The 17,782-nt window shown below is 47.2% G+C and overlaps 1 protein-coding gene across 3 annotated transcripts in view; it reads left to right on the top strand.

Moving 5' to 3' along the window:
* Positions 1-17,782, top strand: part of LOC108802053 (probable ATP-dependent RNA helicase DDX17) — a 73,571-nt gene that overhangs the window by 22,105 nt on the left and 33,684 nt on the right. Inside the window, exon 1 of one of the 3 annotated variants that reach the window (XM_018573940.1) lies at positions 12,881-12,891. The exons of the other annotated variants lie outside the window; for them this stretch is intronic. The gene's annotated coding sequence lies outside the window, so the exon portion shown is untranslated. Of the gene's footprint in view, positions 1-12,880; positions 12,892-17,782 lie in introns of those variants that run through there. 3 annotated transcript variants of the gene reach the window in all.

The following is a 17,782-nucleotide window of genomic DNA, read 5'->3' as shown; positions in this document are numbered from 1 at the left end:
TATATATATATAATTTAAACTTTTGTATACGTTTTTTGTTTTCATTTTTAGTTATTTTAGTATTTTTTTTACTTTTTTCACTTACTATCACACAGGGGCTTACAAGTCCCTATGTGATAGATTGGAGGTGACAGGTTCTCTTTATGGAACCTGCCCTCCAACACAGAACAGATCTTCTGTGCAGTTTCTGACAGGTGGCGCTCCGGTCTCACTGATCACAGAGAACATACGTTCTTGGCTCTGCTCCCCGTTCTCCATCCTGAGCTCATTTGCTGCAGTCCCGGGTCCCCCTGAACAGTGGCGGACCCGTAAACCACGTGGCGGGGTTGGAGGCCAAGATCTGAGACCACTTGTAGTAAATGAGCGGTGGCTCCCCCGATCTACATTTAGCTCTGCTAGCCCACAGCAGGGCTAAATGTAGAAAATAACTACCCGCCCGGCGCCTGCATGTCCTGGACATTGGGCAATACAAATTTCTAATCCCTGGGTCCTCCTCTGCTGACAGCAGGCAGTGTGCTGGTGCAATAGCCCGCCTGCGATTGGCTATTGCAAGTTAAAATAGCCAATAGCAGGCTGGCTATTCCCAGCATCTGGATGGGTACTTGATGCCGGCTTTCTACTGCTGGCAGAAGAGGCGGAACGGGGGAGCAGCTGAGGAACCGGGCAGCAGTGGGGGGCAGTAGCGGATGAGACGTGGAATGCAGCAACACAGTCGGTCCCTGCTGGTGCCGGCTGCATCAATCTCCCCGCTCCCTCTGCCGACACAGGCAGGGATTGAAAGGGACACAGACCTCTGGAGCCAGGACAAACGGGGGAGGGGGGCGTGTGGGGGTCAGCTGAGCTGAATCAACTAATCGGATTTAACTGATCGATAATGGGAATCGTTGCCGAAAAGTTTTTGATTATTTTTACGATTATTTTCAAAATCGATTTAGTTAGCCGATCTATTAAGTTCGATTGATTGGATTTAAAAAAATCGCTCCAGTGATGGACTACTAGTTTGTATTGAGATTGTAGTCCATCATGGGAGCAAGCTTGGAGCGGTGGAAGTAAAAAAAATAAAAATAAAATGTGGTGTACAATATAGTGAAATGGAAAGTGTAAAATTATACAGCAATAAATGCAGAATAGCACGGGCTATAGAGGACTACAAATCCCAGCAATAATGCATTAGACTGCACAATACAGAATACCACCAGCTATAGAGGAATACAACAAATCCCAGCAATAGTAAATTATAGCTGGTGGTATTCTGCATTGCGCTGTATAATGTATTTTTACTGGGATTTGTTGTATTCCTCTATAGCTGGTGGTATTCTGCATGCATTGCGCCACTGTATAATCTATTATTGCTGGCTGGGATTTGTTGTATTCCTCTAAAGCTGGTGGTAAATTATTCCCAGCTATAGAGAAATGCAACAAATCCCTGCAATAATACATTATACAGCGCAATGCACGCAGAATACCACCAGCTATAGAGAAATACAACAAATCCCTGCAAAAATACATTATACAGCGGCGCAATGCAGGCAGAATACCACCAGCTATAGAGGAATACAATAAATCCCAGCACATACATTATACTATAATGTATTATTGCCAGGATTTGTTGTATTCCTCTATAGCTGGTGGTATTCTGCATTGCGCTGCATAATAATCATACAGCGCAATGCAAAATATACCACCAGCTATAGAGGAATACAACAAATCCCAGTAATACAATATACATGCAGTGTATAATGTATTGCTGGGATTTTTATTCCTCTATAGCTGATGGTACATATACAGCGCAGTGTACCATTAGCTATGGAGAATACAACAGTTCCCACTATCCCAGCAATACATAAAAAAAAAACAATCGCCGTGTGTGTGGAGTGGGGGGCGGGGGAGCAGGCACGCTTACTTTTAGATGAGGGATCGTGGGCGTATCAGGTGCCGTTCCCCCTCGATCGCTGGCGGGCAGCGGCGCGTTAGGGAGCTCAGAGCGGGGAGGAGAAGAGGCGTGTCGTCTGGTGTGCGGCTTGGGTCGTGTGGAGCCGCGAGCAGGTTAAACTAATCGATAGCCGACTAATCGATGATGGAAAACGTTGACAACGTTTTCCATCGTCGATTTTAATCGACTACATCTATTAGTTGTTGCAGCTCTACCTAGGTCTAATAATTTCCCCTTTTATGTAGTCTAGGGTTCAAAAAACTATTAAGCTTCAAAAGCTATAGCTTCGTTTGACTGCCATATCTGTTGGACTTTTGTCCTTTTTTTTTTATTTGGTAATCCTGCTAGTAACACACTTCCTGTTCTAGTGTTACAAGACTCGCTTGCCTCTAAGGCCTCATTCACACTTGCCACTTCTTTTTTTATGCAGAGATCTGTCTGCAAAATCTGTCAGGCTAGATGCTTTGTTTATGCTTCTAGCTCAGGGGTCTCAAACTCAATTTAGTCGGGGGCCACTGGACAAATTTTTTAGTCCCGTGAGGGCCGCTACTATATACGGTACCAGTTTTAATGTATGCACATGTTGCAAGCGGCAACTGTCGCCAATTCAAATTAATGATCGGGTGACAGCTGCTGCATGTAAACGCCTGCACACCGCATGTAATCATATGTGAAAGGATTACATGCAGTTAGGAATCAATCACTATCCCTGGATACACAATTGTGTATCCAGGGATAGTGCTTGTTTTTGTAACTGCATGTAATCATATCACATACGATTTACATTTACATAAAAAAAAAACAATCGCCGTGTGTGTGGAGTGGGGGGCGGGGGAGCAGGCACGCTTACTTTTAGATGAGGGATCGTGGGCGTATCAGGTGCCGTTCCCCCTCGATCGCTGGCGGGCAGCGGCGCGTTAGGGAGCTCAGAGCGGGGAGGAGAAGAGGCGTGTCGTCTGGTGTGCGGCTTGGGTCGTGTGGAGCCGCGAGCAGGTTAAACTAATCGATAGCCGACTAATCGATGATGGAAAACGTTGACAACGTTTTCCATCGTCGATTTTAATCGACTACATCTATTAGTTGTTGCAGCTCTACCTAGGTCTAATAATTTCCCCTTTTATGTAGTCTAGGGTTCAAAAAACTATTAAGCTTCAAAAGCTATAGCTTCGTTTGACTGCCATATCTGTTGGACTTTTGTCCTTTTTTTTTTATTTGGTAATCCTGCTAGTAACACACTTCCTGTTCTAGTGTTACAAGACTCGCTTGCCTCTAAGGCCTCATTCACACTTGCCACTTCTTTTTTTATGCAGAGATCTGTCTGCAAAATCTGTCAGGCTAGATGCTTTGTTTATGCTTCTAGCTCAGGGGTCTCAAACTCAATTTAGTCGGGGGCCACTGGACAAATTTTTTAGTCCCGTGAGGGCCGCTACTATATACGGTACCAGTTTTAATGTATGCACATGTTGCAAGCGGCAACTGTCGCCAATTCAAATTAATGATCGGGTGACAGCTGCTGCATGTAAACGCCTGCACACCGCATGTAATCATATGTGAAAGGATTACATGCAGTTAGGAATCAATCACTATCCCTGGATACACAATTGTGTATCCAGGGATAGTGCTTGTTTTTGTAACTGCATGTAATCATATCACATACGATTTACATGCGGTATGCAGGTGTGTACATGCAGCGGCTGTCACCTGATCCTTAACTTGAATGGGTGACCGTTGCTGCACGTAAACGCCAGATTAGGGATTCCTGCTGCAGGAAAACGCAGGTTTTACACCCCACACACACACATGTTCAAGCGTGGTTATTAAAAAGTCCCAGTCGACTCTGTCAAACGCCTTTTCCATGTCAGTAGACAGAATCCTGGTCGGAAGGGTTGATGTGGAAGCGTGATTAATCAGTGTCAGTGCTCGTTGCGTATTATCCCTAGCCTCTCTTCCCGAAATGAATCCAGTCTGGTCGGCTGAAATAAGATGAGGTAATAATGGCGCCAAGCGATTGGCTAATATTTTGGCGTACAATTTAATGTCGGTGTTTAATAAAGAAATAGGCCTGTAGGTACTGCACACAGCTGGATCCCTTCTGGGGTTTAGGGAAGACTGAGATATAGGCGTGTAACGTAGTTAGTTCTGGTGGTTTGCCTGTGGAAAAAGTGTTTAAGTATGTGCATAATTGTGGTATTAGCAAAGATTGAAAAGTTTTATAATATTTTAGTGGAAACCCATCCGGGCCAGGACTTTTTCCGGATGGGGAGGTGGCTATAGCCCTACTGAGTTCTAGTTCAGATATTGGGGTTTCCAGCGACATCAAGGTCGTCTGATCGATTTGGGGAAAAGAGAGATTGGCCAAATAGGAGCGAATCAGGTCTATGTCATTTAGTAAGCTGTTCAGAGGGGTCCGATCGAACATTGTACAGTTTAGGATAAAATTCCCTAAACGTTTGGGCTATCTCCTTTGTAGATAATGTAATGTTGTCCTTCGCATTCTTTATTTTAGGGATGAAGCCCATGTTTTGACGAACCCGTAAGGCCCCATTCACACAGTGCGATTTGCAAATCACGCGTTTGTTGCGCGTTTTGCATTTTGTGCGATATTGCGTGATCTGACATTGTGGCCGTGTGGATTTTAGTGTCAATAAGAAGGTCTAGGTGTCTGTGTTCCATAAAAATATAGTCTATACGGGAGTACATATTGTCTTCGCACGGATAGGGCAAACAAGGAAGGTAGGGGAAAGGTCAGGGTAGCATACATAGGGAGCTGATAAAAGGTGGGAAAAAAAGGAAGAAAACGACATAAAATTAAAAAAAAAAGTATCGGAAGGAGTCCCCAGTCCTGTTCCTCAGTGTAAAAAAACAGAAACACTGAGGCTTAACATTACCAAAACGGGTTCTCTTGGAACCATATGCACCTTTTACGGGGTACATGACGTGGCCAAGAGAGGCACTACCAATCAAGCCTAGCCCTGGGCCTGGCACTTATTCACTTCCACTGTTGCCCCTGTCAGCACGCACCCGTAGTATTCGTATCGTTAGTATTGCATTAACATTAACACTACTTATATATAAGCAAGTATAATCACCAACGTCTTAATATTAGTACATCCTAATTTCGGCCAGGTGGAAAGAAGGCCATTGTGACTCAGAAAAAACATAGGAAAAAAAAAGAAAAGAACACAGCATACAAATTCCTCGGCCATATTCAGCAATTTTTAACCATTACACAACTTTTTAACGGAAAGGCCGTACTTTAAGTAAATTAAAAAGAGAGGCTTATATCGTCTTTCAAACATTATGTCGGGTAGACGAGGGGGTTGTCTCCACCGACTGGGTAGTGCCCACTGACCTCCATTGTTGGTCCAACAATGATGGAAGGGTGGGCAAAGAGTCGCCCCATCCTGGTAATTTCGGTATGGTGATGCACAGAGATTCACAGAATGCCTCTAAGTCCTCAGGGAAGCGAAGAACTGACGTCTTGCCTTGCCTTCTAGCAATTAGACAGGCCGGGAAGCCCCATCTATACTGGATGGTATTTGAGCGAAGAAGCTCCAACAGTGGGCGCAGAGCCCTGCGTCTGAAGAGGGTCTCCCTAGCCAGGTCAGAGAAAATTTGTAGGTGGGCGCCTTCAAAATCTATGAGCGGACTCTCCCGGAGCTTCGTCATTATAGCTTCCTTATCTGCGTGATAGTGTAGTCGGCATATCACGTCTCTGGGTGTTTCTTGCTGCAGACCCCGTGGGTGAAGTGTTCTATGCGCCCTATTGAACATAAGGGGGGTATCGGGGGCCCTCCCCCGTATGGAATTAAAGATACCCCGTAGTGTGGCCGCCAGGTCACAGTCAGAGATCGTCTCGGGGAGACCCCTTGCCCGCAAATTATTGCGTCGTCCCCTGTTGTCCTGGTCCTCAAGGCGGTATGAGAGGTCTCTTTGCGTCTTAGCCATGAGCTGGAGGTGAGACTGCAGGGCCGTTATGACAGTGGCGTGGCTGTCCAATCAGCTCTCCGTCTCCTCCACTCTGTGTAGGAGGTGCGTGACCTCACCTCTGAGTGACAGGATGTCGGCTTTCAGTGAGTTCTCCAGGGTACAAAGCATGTCTGCCAAGTCTTGCTTAGTGGGAAGGGTACGTACCAGGTCGTCCATCAAGGTGATGTTTCGGGGCCCCCGCTCATCTCCGGTCCTAGGCCGAAGGTAGGATGACTCAGGGTCTATTCCTCGAGGTGACGAGTGTGTTGAACGTGTGTCCTGTGCGCCAGTTTTAGCCGGGTTGTGCGGGGTGGATGAGCCTGACTGCTCTGCCCCTTCCTCCCAAGCCCCCAGAACACATATAATACATTCCACCCTCCCTCCTTTCCTTCCAAGCCCCCTTACCTGCTGTCATCTGTGCAGGGAGGAGGCACATCATCATTCCCTGGTGATTTAGTAAGGTCTAGTGCAGATCCTACTAATCATCCATCATTCGGCCGGAGCTCAGAACTGACAGAGCTCCGGCCGGAGCTGACAGGAGCAGCTCTGCGGTCTGCATCCGACAGAGATGCAGACCGTGTAGCTGCTCCAGCAAGTTGGAGCACGCGGTCCGTGTGCCTGACTTGTCAGCTGGCTGCGGGCCACATAGTAGCGGCTCGCGGGCCGGAGTTGGCCCGCGGGCCGGTACTTTGAGGCCCCTGTTCTAGATGCTTAACATGATGCGTGTTTACATGCAAATGTGTTTAGATGAATCTGTCCTTTATCCATTGAAACAGTCCATTGAAGTAGCCAATGAGATTTCAGCAAATAGACGCGTTCTCTTGCGTTTATACACATGTACATATTTACATTCAGTTTAGTGCATTTAGAAGCTAAAATTGTTTCCTGGACGCACCTGACTTTTTTTTCTTCTTCTAAACGCAGCTATTGCCTGGAAAACATTACAATCGTGATCACTTTATCACAGCTGCAAAACTTAGGCTTCTGCATATTTGCAAACTGTCAGAGCTCGTACAGGGGGGCGGAGTTTCGGTTAAGCGACCTCGCTCATATCCCCACATCTGCCTAGAGCGAGGGCGGCTTGACGCGTATGAGGTGATTTATTGCAGTTTGATGTCCAGCCGTGTCTCACCCATCTCTCTTAACCGAAACTCTGTCCCTCCGTACGAGCTCGGACAGTTTTAAAATATGCAGAGGCCTGAGCTTTACTTCCTGGTCCACTTCTGGCACAAATGATGTAATGTGCCAAAGCGTTACTTCCTGGGAAATTTACATCAGCAGAGCTTTGCTGGGAAATCTCAACTGTAATCTCATGAGATCTCAGGGAAAGGCATTTTCCTCCCACGAGATGATGTGCAAGGTCACATGTCATAGTCACATGAGCCAGAGTTTCAGGAAGTAAAGACAGAGCTAGTAACATGCCCTTAGTTAACATGGCCACTGCCAGAAGACAGGGAAAGAAAAGAGAAATAAGGTATGCAAAAAATACAAAGCCAGCAATTCTCTAGAACAGGGGTGCCCATTAGGTCTAATGCTATCTACCAGCGATTGCGATGTCCTGTCCTCCCGCCGTGGGGCTTCTCCTCTGGATCCCCGCTGCTCTCCCCCATCTGTATGCAGTGGGGATCCGAGGAGAAGTGAAGGAACCGCTGCAGCTGGCGGCGGAGGAGGGAGCCAATATCACAGATGTAAGGCCGAGCGTTGAGGAGAGAGAGAGACGCTCGGCCAGGATCTGACAGCCGGCGCCTCTCTCTCCTCACCGCTCGGCCTTAGTTCTGTGACAGCGGCTCCCTCCTCCGCTGTCCCATGGCTGAAGTGCTTCTTTCACTTCTCCTCGGATTCCTCGCTGCCTCTGCCCGGGAGAGCAGCGGGGATCCAGAGGAGAAGCTGAGCCCCACCCCCGTGTGCGTGGCCGAGCGGCAGAGGATCGGTACATACCAGTGATATGTGCAGGTCAAACACTGGAGCGATCCGCTGACTGTCCCCAGTTATGAATGAACAGGATGTGATTTACATCACTTCCTGTTCATTCATGAGTTTCTCAATGGGGAGAAGCACTCTGTACAGAGACTCCTCCCCATTCAGAAACTGGTGATAGTAAATATTTTCTGCATAAATGGGAAGCCTCTGTGCTTTCCATTCATTTAGAACAGAGGCTGCAGAAAGAGATTGAGGACTTTGTGTCCTCAATTTCTTTTTCTATTTTAAAAGGGAAATATCGGGGCTGTTTAGACCCCTAATATTTCCCCGAAGCCCCCCCAAGAATAAAAAAAAAAGAAAATTTAAAAACTAAAAATTAAATTAAAAAATCCTGGAGGCAGGGCGCTGGGTGACGTCACACGCCTTTTGGGGGGTGCATGGTTCTTTTTTGTCTCGGACGCAAAACAAGCTGGCTACGGCTATGCTCCCGCGGTGCTCGTGCAGCTACCGGCTGAATGTGTCAGATGCCGCAGACGGAAAGGGGCAGGACACCTCTCCCCATGTGCAACATCGGCCACACGAGCACCACGTAAAGAAAACACTTTTTCCCCAGTTTTGATTTGTAGTACATGAACATCGTTGTCATGATGGGGTTTAAAAAAAAAATTAACCCCTTAGGGTGAAAAACAAACCCAATTTTTATTGTAAGGGGTTAATTTTTATATAAAAATGATGATTATTAAAAATTATATAAATGATAGTATAAAAATATTTAAACATATCATTTTAATTTGTTACATTAACTTTTATTTGTTACATTTATTTTTTTTACCCTTTTTTATTTTGTTTATTTAATTATATCAAGCAGTCATTGTGAATTAATCTCACTATTACTGCTTGATAACTTAATTAATTTTTGGTTATTATTAGGCTGCTTCAAACTTCAGAACAGCCAATAATAAACTTTGTGACACTGATCCTGCAATATTTCAGGATCAGCTGTCACCAAAGATTTTCTGATCGTTACAACAATGATCAGAAAACTGAAACACACATCTTCCCACAGTAGGAACCGGAGAGAAGAACAGCCCTGTTACCAGGGGGCGTGGACTGACTATGGCGGCGTGAGGCTCTACCTCACTTAACACCGCTGCCCCCGCAGCATCACTCAGCTACCTATCCAGTCGTTAGACTGGACAACTCAACTCATCGGATGTCTAAGAAAGGGAAACCTTTAGGCGAGGATTCCAGGAGAGACTCACCCCTTTTTCTCGTCCTCCTCCATCTCCACGAGATCTACAACGGCTAACCGCAAGGCGCCGCTTGACACGCAGTGGCCAATAACTGTAACTGCACCCGCATCACAGGAGTCGGTGGGATCGCTGACACTTACAGGACTACGAGACAGAAAGGCACCGTGGGAACGAGAACCCCCGTACCCCACTAGATACGGCTATGGAAAGACCAGTGCCGCCACATGAGCTCGCATCACCATTACCCACCGGGTTACCACTTACAGCAGGGGAAATGTCTGCCATCTTATTCTCCCTACCATCTAAACGAGACATGGAGGAGATAGTCTCAAACATGGAGATGGCACTCCGGCGGGACATAGCCGGCATTACATCCACGGTCACCTACCTTGAGGATCGGGTCACCACGCTGCACGCAGAACAGAACGCTGTGTCGCGCCGAATGTCTGAGCTGGAGTCCAGGGTCTCTCACCAAGGACATCTGATTACCGCCATGACGCTGAGCAACAATGAGTTGGAGAACCGCATGCGGCAAAACAACGTTAATCTGCGTGGACTACCTGAGACAACAACAGCTTCAGAACTAAGGTCAGTGGTGACCCATATCCTCAATACAGTAATAGATAAACCACCTGACACACCCATGGAACTGGACAGGGTTCATAGGATTGGGGGTCAGCGCCAGGACAGAGAAACGCGCCCCAGGGACGTCCTCTGTCGGGTGCACTATTATACTGTAAGAGAGGCTATCCTCCAACATGCTTGGCAGAAAGGATCGGTCACGTATGAGGGGACTGACATTACCCTGCTCCCTGATCTGTCCGGTCGCACCCTTCAAATGCGCAGGTTGCTTCAACCTCTTCTCGCGGAAATAAGGAGTGCAGGGTCTCTCTATACCTGGGGGTACCCTTTCTGCCTGAATATTCGCAAGAACGGAGAACTGTTTATACTGCGCCCCCCGCATCAACTGCCAGTATTATTTTCTCTATTGGGAACAGCACCTGTGGAGATCCCAGATTGGTTGCAAATAGAATTGCCCAACATGGCGCGTTTAATACCTCAAAGTAATCAATGTAGACCACCCGCCAGTGACAGACCTCAGCCTGCATCGCAGGGACCACCTCAGCATGATCTAGCTGTAGATTCGACGGACGGGTCCCAAATTAAATTTAACCAGTTGACATCCGCGGTGTTAAACCCCCTTCCCATCTTAAGTAACCCTACTACCCTCTTTCTGTGCCCTCAACCCCCTCTATTACCCCTCGCCCCCACCCTTGACCATGGCGACACTTAAAGTTATATCCTTGAATGTAAAAGGGATGAATACACCAGAAAAAAGAGGGTAATCCTAAATGACCTTCATCGTCAAGGAGCAGAAGTGGCTCTCCTTCAGGAGACACACTTCCAAACATCATATACCCGCATAGAGACCAACAGGTACCCACTAGCCTTTCATTGTGGTTCACCTGACAAACGATCCAGAGGAGTCAGTATTCTCATTTCGCGTACCGTTGTATGGACGCTATTGGATCAGCATAGGGGAGAGGAAGGCAGGGTCTTGTTTTTGAAGGGCACCATTGGCACCCAAGTATTGACACTCGCAAATATCTATGTAACGAACCGGCATCAAATCACATTCATAGAGCGTGCACACGCCAAGCTATCAGAGTTTCGGGAGGGCATGCTGATTTTAGGTGGCGACTTCAATCTCATTCTAGACCCGAGTGTAGACTCTTCGAGGACCTCCTCCCATCTCTCTTTTGCAACTCTTAGACGCCTTAAGAGATGCTTCTTCTCCCATCAACTCATGGACGTCTGGCGCTTACAACACCCCTCTACGAAGGACTATACTTTCTTCTCTTCTCTACACCGCAGTTACACCCGTATAGATCTGTTCCTCGTCCATCATAGTCAATTACTCAGGATAAACTACACGGACATAGGGAATATTACTGTCTCTGACCATGCCCCTATGTCACTCCTCCTGGACCTAGGAACCTCCCCCCCCCCGGGCCCATGGCAGTGGAGATTGAATGACTCCCTGCTCCTCGAATCCGGGTTTGCCGACTCCCTGGAACGGGACCTTTCCCTGTTCTTCAGGGACAACACGTCTCCAGACTCCTCGCCTTATGTTATCTGGGAAGCGCATAAGGCCACTGTTCGTGGCCTTCTCATTGCCCAAGGATCTAAGGTTAAAAAGCAGAGGACGAGAGATATGACTGCCCTCCTGTCGCGTATACATACACTTGAAACACACCATAAAAACCACGCTGAGGCAAACATAGAAGCCCAGCTACTCCAAGCGAGAGAACAGCTTCGAACCCTATGCAACGCCAGGGCTAAATCTGCGCTACTCAAGTGTCGCTGAACTTTCTATGAATATGGCAACCAGTGTGGCAAATACCTAGCGAGGGCCGTCCGTAAACAACAGCCACGAACATTTATATCATCGATTAACACACCCTCGGGAGCTAAATCCTCACCGCCGATATTGCGGACGCATTTGTTGACTATTATAAAAACCTCTACAATATACCACAACCTTCGATCACCCAGAATACCTCAGCCCATTTAACACGTATAGAAACCTATATTGAAAACTCGGGTATCCCTTCCCTTATACCACAAGCTAGCTCGTTAATGGAAACTCCTATATCTGCTACGGAACTGGAGACGGCCATTAAACTTACCTAACCCAGAAAAGCACCGGGCCCAGACGGCTACTTTCCCATACTAGTAACTCCATTTTTGAACGCCCTGAACTCATTACGCACAGCTCAAAAGCCTCCGCTTGACTCCATCAGGGCTTACATCACGGTAATACCCAAGGAAGCAAAGGACCCGTCCCTATGCCCTAGCTACAGGCCAATATCACTCCTTAACGTGGACATTAAACTCTTTGCTAAAATCTTATATCTACGTCTCATCCCCCATGTGGGGTAACTTATATATCCAGATCAAACCGGATTCATTCCCTCCAGGGAGGCGAGGGACAATACCACTCGAGCACTGGGGGTGATCCACTCCGCCCGATCGAACGCCACCCCATGTATAATTCTTTCCATCGACGCGGAGAAGGCGTTCGACCGGGTGGACTGGAAGTTTCTTCATGGTACGCTGGAGGCGGTCGGAGTGGGAGATCATATGCGATCCTGGATCAGGGCACTATACCCCGACCCCTCGGTCCAGGTAAGGATAAATGGCACATTGTCGTCTCCGTTCTCTCGAATGGTACACGCCAGGGGTGCCCCCTCTCACCTTTTCTGTTTGTGCTGTCTCTAGAACCCCGCGCTAACCTGGACATTCACGGTATCACAATCAGCCAGACTGAACATAAGGTAGCCGCTTTTGCGGACGATCTTATTTTCTTTCTCTCATCCCCGGATGTATCAATCCCTGTACTGCTTCAGGAATTGAGGAGCTACGGAATCCTCTCAAACTTTCGAATTAACTCCACTAAATCAGAGGCCCTCCATATATCTCTTACGGGTATGTCACTGTGTAGAGTCCTTAAACTTTTCTTTCAAATGGGCACCTGACGCCATCAAGTATTTAGGTATACTTATTCCCAAAGACCCCTCGCACACGTTCATCTTGAATTTCCCCCCACTACTTTCACATATAAAATCAGACTTAGCCACATGGACCAAAAATCTTTCTCCTGGATGGGGCGCAGTAATATCCTGAAACTATCTATCCTCCCACGCCTACTGTACCCTCTCCAAGCATTGCCAATACACATCCCCCTATCCTTCTTTCGCAGTATACAAGCGGTCTTTACGGAATTTGTCTGGCTCCGTAAACCACCGAGACTGAGTTACGATATTATGCGGAGACCTAAGCATTTAGGGGGGATGTCGCTTCCGGATGTATACCAATACTATATTGCCACGCACTTAGCCCGTATAGTTGATTGGAACCACCACTCTCCCTCTAAACTTTGGATTGAGATAGAACAATCCCTCGTTGGAGTACCACTGGCCAACTTACCTTGGAGTATAGAGCCACCAACTCCTCAAATACGCTCACACCCCACCATTGGACCCACATTAAAACTAGCAAGTATGGTCTTCGCCAAGGGATCTCTCTCCTCTATCCCTTCTCCCCTTTTTTCCCATACTTGATAACCCCTCTTTTCCCCCAGGCATAGGACATCACACATACTCCACTTTGAGAGAATTGGGTATCCAAAAAGCTATGCATCTCTTGAAGAGCATGGAGTGGCCCTCCTTCCACGCCCTCCATACTCAACCATAATCATAAAAGACCGCTCACTCCATTCGAACAACTCTGTACCCAAACTGACCCTCCACGACATGTCCTCTCCTTCTGCTACATGCAATTGATCGAACAGTCGGTGCAACCCCCACTATGGTTTCTGTCAAGATGGGAGGAGGAACTCCAGACTGCTATACCAACAGAAGCCGCAACTAAACTACTGTCTCTTTCTTACCGTTCCTCAATTAGCAACAGGTACCAAGAATTGGGCTACAAAATAGTGACCAGATGGTACCGCACGCCACAAGTCCTCCACTCATTATTCCCGGACTCACTAGACCAATGCTGGCGGTGCCAACAGTCCTCGGCAGGCATGCTCCATATGTTCTGGTCTTGCCCGACCCTTGTGCAATTTTGGGATAAGGTGCACGCCCTTGCGCAAAAATTTACCGACGCTCCGGTTCCACGAGACCCTGCCTTCTTCCTCTTACACCACAATAATATACAGACGCGTGTCTATTCCTGCTCTCTTACTAGACACATAGTCAATGCAGCCCGGGCCTGTATATCAGCTCTCTGGAAAAAACCTGAACCACCGCTTATCAGACAGGTTTTAGACCGCATCCACGATATCTACCTCATGGAAGATCTCACGAGCTCAATTAACCACAATTATAATTCATTCTTTAATACATGGCTGTGACGGACTGCACCGTCACTGTGCTAGTTGGAGGGGGCTGCAGACTGGCCTCTTACCCACCGATTATGGCCCAGCAAGAGAACAGGAGATTTTGGGGCTAGATTTACATTTTATATGCAGACAGTGACTGTTGCCCTCTGGGAAATATAGGTTTTAAAATGGTGGAGGACAAGGACTTGGCCGTGGGAGGGGAGGGGTTGTAGCCCTCCCAGTGTCTCAAAAGTGAATGTCCTTTGTTTAATAAAGGAGTTGCTCTTTCTATGTTGAACCTTCAACATGAGTTTTGCCTCGTGATTGGGGGTTAGGGGCTGGTTACTGCGAATCTGCTGCCTGAGAGTGGGGTTTGGCGGGCAGGAGACGCTCTTTGGCGGAGGTACCCAGTCGGGGTACCAGGCGGTCCGTCACAATGGCATCCCTGGATGGAATTTATGCGCTCGCCTGAATATCTCACCCTTGGAGAGCAACTGAGATCATAACATAATATACCGTACTTTGATCTAGCATCTCCCCCCTTTCTTTTCTTCCTCTCCTGAATTTTCTCTCTTCTCCCCCACTCTTCACACAGACCCTGGGTATTATTGATAACCATTAATAAACCACTTGGCACCCTCCCTATCCCACTATGCCTAATATTTATCCAATAACCCAACACATAAGTTGGCACTATGTACACATGTGTGTTCTCCACTATATCACTGCCCGCATATAACCAGCGGGGTGTTAAGCCGGCTGTTTTTAAACTCTTTTATAAAATCGACAAAGAGAACACTTACCAATAAGGCACGGGCCCGTTAATTATATCAGACGCCCCAAATGACAGCGCGGCCGGCATAAACACCTGACCACCCATCTTTGGTCCCACCACACGAGCCAGAAAACTGCCTCCCCCTTTCTTTTCTTTGGTGCCTGTATGGCTAAACAATTAGTTGTTTGTGTTTTTGACAGTTTTGAAATGACCGTGTTGGTTTATATTTGCAAAGATTGTATTATATATATACCCTTTTCTTTTTCCTGCACTGTCCTTTATGTACGGTGTAAGCTTTACAAATTGAAAAATAAAGAATTTATTAAAAAAAAGAAAACTGAAACATTCTTTCAGGAATAGATACATTGGGGGGAATGTATCAAAACTGTAATAGACAAAATATGGAGCAGATTTGCATGGCAAATAATCAGCTTTTCTCTTTCATTTTCAAACCGTAATTGAACAAACTAAAGAGAGAAGCTGCTCCACATTTCGTCTGCTCATGTTTTGATAAATTCCACCCATTATGTTTCTATTCTTGAAAGTAAAAAAAGAATGCTGCAAATGCGGCTCTGCTTTCACTCTCAAACACCCGATTCCTGAAGGGGATCGGGTGTCTGAAAAAGGTTCGGGTGTCTGAAAAAGGTTAACTCTTTCATTAATGGACGCCTCTATACTGAGGCACCCATTAATAAATGGTAACCGCTGATTCTCAGCTTTTACCAGCCTTCTAGAGCAGCAAATAACTTGTCACGTACAGTGTACGTGACAAGTCATTTGGGCACTTTTGTGGCGGGACGTACAGTGTACGTCTCCCGTCACGAAGGGGTTAAGGGCCCATTCCCACTAAAGATGCCTAAAAACTATCATGCCTTTTTTTGGAAGAAGTAACATTTCTACTTGTAAATATGTTGCAGTGTGAAAAAAATGCAGCCTTCTCTAACTATTGAAAAACGCAACGCACTAGTGTGAACTACACCATTGAAAACCACAATTTTTCTTGTGTATATGCGTTTTGAATGCATAAAAAAAACGCATCAAACTGCATTAGGTGGGAATGGGCCCTTAAGTGAAACTGACCAGACCAAAAATGCTTCAAAGGTAACTGTAGTGGAATTACCTATATTAGATATATATATATTTTTTCACATAGTTACATAGTATTTGAGGTTGAATAAAAACATTAGTCCATCAAGTCCAACCTATTAGGATCTCATTCTTAGGAGTACTACTTGTACCCCTGTATATTACGGTCCCTTAGGAAATCGTCCAAAAGTTTCTTGAACAATTCCCCACTCTTTGCTGAAATCACCGCCTGTGGCAGTGAGTTCCAGACCCTGAGTGCTCTAATTGTAAAGAACCCCCTTCGCCCCTTGTGCTGGAATTTTTTTTCCACCAATTTTAGGTGGTGGCCTCTAGTTTTTGTACTGGAGTTAATTTTAAATAGTTTATCGCTAATGTTGCTACCACCATTGAACATCTTGTACATGGAAATCATATCCCCCTTAATCTCCTCACCTCCAATGTGAACATGTTTAAATTTAGTCTTCTTTGGGGGCCGCATGTGCTCAGGCAGCCGCAAATATTGAGTCCCCGGCTTCAGTCGAGGCCACCATCTTGGTTGTGGGCTGCTGTGCCCTTTCACCGGCATCACCTCCGGTGACGTCACTCCCATCCTGTATGCTCCGTGCCTGGCGGCTGAGGCGGTCTTTTCGTCGGGGAGAGCTGCTGTGAGGACACATCTGGTGACTGGTCGTGGGCCTGCCTGGAGAGGACTGCTGGAGCTCGTCCACAGCCTTTGGGGACAGTGAGAACCTCTGGGGTCTCTCCCTTCCTGCTGTGGGGGCAGAGTTGTCTGTGACCCTGGGTCATGGACTGCAGGGATAAGCCGTCGGCGGTGCCTTGCGAGGGCTGCGGTCTCCCTTTGGAGGGTTCTGCCCGTTCCCCTCTTTGAGTGGCCTGTACAGTTGCGCCCCTTTCCCAGCCTGGTTCTGGACTCTGTTCTAGCGCATGTTTTCCTTCCACCGGAGAAACTCCTGAAGCTTTGTTCACATGCAAGGCTGTTGCGGTCGCGTCGGTGGTCGACAATCCGTTTTTTGCATGCAGGTTCTGTGCCTCCTGGTGGCCTCTTTCGAGGCGGTGCCTTACGCACAGCATCACACCAGGGTTCTACAGGGGGACATCTTGTCACAATGGGACAAGTCTCCCTCGTCGTTGGACAAGGCTGTTCGGGGGTCTCGGCGACGAGAGTTTGCCTGGTTTGGTGGCTTCGGTCTCCGGCTCTACATAGTATTAGTATTTCAGGTTGAATAAAGACATACAGGTTTTCTGAGATTGTGGATTTGGGGTTTTCATGAGCTGTAAGCCATAATCATCACAATTATGACAAATCACGGCTTGAAGTATCTTGCTTTGCATGTAATGAGTCTATCTCGTATATTAGTTTAACCTTTTAAGTTGCATTAGTGAAATAAATGAACTTTTGCACGATATTCTAATTATTCGAGTTTCACCTGTAAGTCTAACCTATTGCGTGTATGCATTTGAGCCCCCTTGATAGTTGATGTGAGCCACGGCCTTGATGGTTGATGTATCAAGGCTCTAGTGTTGGGCAAATCCTTCCTTCCCCTACACTGGACGGTGGTCACCGCGGACGCCAGCCTTCAGGGCTGGGGTCCTGGGCACCTGGGCGACGCTTAGTCTTTGGAGGAGTCCCGTCTCACGATCAACGTGCCAGAACTTCGGCCGATCCGGCTCTCCCTTCTGCGTTGATCGGGCCGTCTCCAGGGTCTGTCTTACATCAACCATCAAGGCGGCACAAGAAGTGTGGCTGCGGCTCGTTAAGTGGCAGGAATTATCTCCTGGGCGGAGGAGCATGTTCCGGCTCTCTCCGCCGTGTACATTCCAGGAATGGACAATTGGCAGGCCGACTATCTGTCGCCAGTCGATGGATCCGGGGGAATGGGCCTTACATCCGGAGGTGTTTCGTCAGCTCTGCCTTCGCTGGGGGACACCGGATGTAGATCTCTTGGTGTCTCCTCTCA

Source organism: Nanorana parkeri, unplaced genomic scaffold, assembly GCF_000935625.1.
Source record: "Nanorana parkeri isolate BGI_ZX_2015 unplaced genomic scaffold, ASM93562v1 scaffold2630, whole genome shotgun sequence".
Taxonomy (NCBI): domain Eukaryota; kingdom Metazoa; phylum Chordata; class Amphibia; order Anura; family Dicroglossidae; genus Nanorana; species Nanorana parkeri.
This window is presented reverse-complemented; position numbering and strand designations above follow the sequence as displayed.